We start from the raw sequence: 3,924 nt of genomic DNA, 5'->3' as shown, positions 1-3,924 counted from the left end.
ACCCGTTACAACCATGGTAGGCGCAGAACCTACCATCGACAGTTGATAAGGCAGACATTTGAAAGATGCGTCGCCGGTACGAGGACCGTGCGATCAGCCCAAAGTTATTCAGAGTCACCAAGGCAAACGGACCGGACGAGCCGACCGATTGGTTTTGATCTAATAAAAGCGTCCCTTCCATCTCTGGTCGGGACTCTGTTTGCATGTATTAGCTCTAGAATTACCACAGTTATCCAAGTAACGTGGGTACGATCTAAGGAACCATAACTGATTTAATGAGCCATTCGCGGTTTCACCTTAATGCGGCTTGTACTGAGACATGCATGGCTTAATCTTTGAGACAAGCATATGACTACTGGCAGGATCAACCAGGGAGCTGCGTCAACTAGAGCTGAGCAGCCGGCCGCCCGGGAGTGTGTCCCGGGGGCCCGCGCGAACACGCAAGCGTCCGCTCAATTATTCTGCAAACAGGAGGAGGCTGAGCTCCCCTGCACGATACACCTCGAAACCCTCTCAGGTCCCGGCGGCGCGCAGCGCCGTCCTAAGTACTTGGTCGGGTTCGAGAGAGGCGCAATCGCCCGGAGTTTGGCGAGTAGACGCTTTAGGTGCGACCACCCGTGCTCCCAACTGAGCTTGCCGCTGCCGACAGAGGCCCGGGAGCGTGCTGTCGTGGCATTGCCGGCGGGAGACAACACGCGCCACCTACGGTGGCCGGCAGCTCCAACGCCAGCGCCACAGAAGGACAAAAGCCCCACTTGGGTGCCGAAGCGAACTCTCCCAGCACAGCGCACGCGCCAACACGTCCGCACAGCTGCGATACAAACCACCTGCGAGAACCGCAGAGGCGACCGAGCAGCAGACGGCGTCGCGGCGCCGAGCGCCGGGCGGCGGCGCATCCTCAGCGCACACAGTCCTCAATCGGACCAGCACACTGCAGATGTCCACCGCGCTTCGCACCGGGCCCGCGAGGACCTACTTTGGCCGCACGGCGCCGCGTGCAGGGTGCGCCGGCGCGCAGCTGCGCCGCCTGCCGCCTCCGTCGGCCGGCGCGCCTGCCACTGGCCGCCCCCACCAGCCGGCTGTAGCGCGTGCGCCCACGCACCGCGCGGCCAGCACGCCGGGAGGCCCCCCCTCACCGGCCGGGGACGGTCCCACCCAGCCACCGCCGCGTATCGCTTCACACCCACATGCCATTCACGTTCGTGGGCATGGTGGGTATCGCTGAAACAACCGGTTGGTAGCTCAACCGATCGTCGCCATCACTGATTCACCTCTAGCGAGAACAACCGCACCACAACGGTTTACCAGTTGTTCATTTGCGTAACGTCACCAGCAAACGTAGACGTCCATCGCCATTTGCAAATTCAACGATTGTTGCATGCCTGTGTCAGGTGTCACGACACACTATGTCTGCCCACATACACGCAACAACATGTGCACGCTTCGCGAACACGTGGAAGGTGGCCCCCGTACGTATGCGATGTCCATTGCGCGAACGACTGTCAACCGGCCTCTGTCGCATGTCGCAGATGTGGAACGCAGTGCACCATGCTGTCACGGTGTGTGAGAAGAGACGACTACGTCTGACAACACGCGCCACTACATCAACAGACGGCTCATGCTGATCGCCATCCAGGGCATACCACACTGCAATCCGGCTCTTATAGGGAGACGACACATAGCTGAGTGCACAACAGTTGGACCGCATGGTTCGCCGTTGTTGGCGCAGTCGTTGTACGGTCACATGTACCACGATGTATCATTCAGTACATGAGGACCAATGTGCAGTACAGTGTGTGATTTGGACGTACAACATCAGCGGACAGTTGACACAGGCCGTACCACAGCGTAGGCTAAGTGCTTCGCCATGCGAATGCCAATGAACAACTGCGAAGGGCATTGAGCATGTACGTCCTGCTGCCATCCACATTACAGTGTATCGCTGCAAGGTGTTTAACATGAAGCGATACACTGGGGACCAGGCAGTGCGAGTAGCAAACTATATTGCGGGGGTTGCAGTTAGGCAACACTACACTAATTTAACGCGTCGTATGACAATTACAGAGCGGGTTAAGGCCCAACGTGTGTTGGGTTAAGGCCCAACGTGTGTTGGGTTAAGGCCCAACGTGTGTTGGGTTAAGGCCCAACGTGTGTTGGGTTAAGGCCCAACGTGTGTTGGGTTAAGGCCCAACGTGTGTTGGGTTAAGGCCCAACGTGTGTTGGGTTAAGGCCCAACGTGTGTTGGGTTAAGGCCCAACGTGTGTTGGGTTAAGGCCCAACGTGTGTTGGGTTAAGGCCCAACGTGTGTTGGGTTAAGGCCCAACGTGTGTTGGGTTAAGGCCCAACGTGTGTTGGGTTAAGGCCCAACGTGTGTTGGGTTAAGGCCCAACGTGGGTTGGGTTAAGGCGCAACGTGGGTTGGGTTAAGGCGCAACGTGGGTTGGGTTAAGGCGCAACGTGGGTTGGGTTAAGGCGCAACGTGGGTTAGGTTAAGGCGCAACGTGGGTTAGGTTAAGGCGCAACGTGGGTTAGGTTAAGGCGCAATATAGGTTAGGTTAAGGCGCAATATAGGTTAGGTTAAGGCGCAATATAGGTTAGGTTAAGGCGCAATATAGGTTAGGTTAAGGCGCAATATAGGTTAGGTTAAGGCGCAATATAGGTTAGGTTAAGGCGCAACGTAGGTTAGGTTAAGGCGCAACATAGGTTAGGTTAAGGCGCAACATAGGTTAGGTTAAGGCGCAACATGGGTTAGGTTAAGGCGCAATATGGGTTAGGTTAAGGCACAATATGGGTTAGGTTAAGGCACAATATGGGTTAGGTTAAGGCACAATATGGGTTAGGTTAAGGCACAATATGGGTTAGGTTAAGGCACAATATGGGTTAGGTTAAGGCACAATATGGGTTAGGTTAAGGCACAATATGGGTTAGGTTAAGGCACAATATGGGTTAGGTTAAGGCACAATATGGGTTAGGTTAAGGCACAATATGGGTTAGGTTAAGGCACAATATGGGTTAGGTTAAGGCACAATATGGGTTAGGTTAAGGCACAATATGGGTTAGGTTAAGGCACAATATGGGTTAGGTTAAGGCACAATATGGGTTAGGTTAAGGCACAATATGGGTTAGGTTAAGGCACAATATGGGTTAGGTTAAGGCACAATATGGGTTAGGTTAAGGCACAATATGGGTTAGGTTAAGGCACAATATGGGTTAGGTTAAGGCACAATATGGGTTAGGTTAAGGCACAATATGGGTTAGGTTAAGGCACAATATGGGTTAGGTTAAGGCACAATATGGGTTAGGTTAAGGCACAATATGGGTTAGGTTAAGGCACAATATGGGTTAGGTTAAGGCACAATATGGGTTAGGTTAAGGCACAATGTGGGTTAGGTTAAGGCACAACGTGGGTTAGGTTAAGGCACAACGTGGGTTAGGTTAAGGCACAACGTGGGTTAGGTTAAGGCACAACGTGGGTTAGGTTAAGGCACAACGTGGGTTAGGTTAAGGCACAACGTGGGTTAGGTTAAGGCACAACGTGGGTTAGGTTAAGGCACAACGTGGGTTAGGTTAAGGCACAACGTGGGTTAGGTTAAGGCACAATACGGGTTAGGTTAAGGCACAATACGGGTTAGGTTAAGGCACAATACGGGTTAGGTTAAGGCACAATACGGGTCAGGTTAAGGCACAATACGGGTTAGGTTAAGGCACAATACGGGTTAGGTTAAGGCACAATACGGGTTAGGTTAAGGCACAATACGGGTTAGGTTAAGGCACAATACGGGTTAGGTTAAGGCACAATACGGGTTAGGTTAAGGCACAATACGGGTTAGGTTAAGGCACAATACGGGTTAGGTTAAGGCACAATACGGGTTAGGTTAAGGCACAATACGGGTTAGGTTAAGGCACAATACGGGTTAGGTTAAGG

General features: G+C 53.0%; 1 non-coding gene across 1 annotated transcript in view; it reads right to left on the bottom strand.

Moving 5' to 3' along the window:
- The window catches only part of LOC124560826, a 1,910-nt gene extending 1,535 nt beyond the window's left edge, over nt 1–375 (bottom strand). The window contains exon 1 of the ribosomal RNA XR_006969336.1: nt 1–375. This exon is cut by the window's left edge and continues 1,535 nt beyond it. This is a non-coding gene — a ribosomal RNA (small subunit ribosomal RNA).
- Nucleotides 376–3,924: the final 3,549 nt, after the last annotated feature.

This window comes from Schistocerca americana, unplaced genomic scaffold, assembly GCF_021461395.2.
Source record: "Schistocerca americana isolate TAMUIC-IGC-003095 unplaced genomic scaffold, iqSchAmer2.1 HiC_scaffold_112, whole genome shotgun sequence".
In the NCBI taxonomy this organism is placed as follows: domain Eukaryota; kingdom Metazoa; phylum Arthropoda; class Insecta; order Orthoptera; family Acrididae; genus Schistocerca; species Schistocerca americana.
The sequence above is the reverse complement of the archived record's forward strand: the minus strand, read 5'-3'. Positions and strand labels throughout refer to the sequence as shown.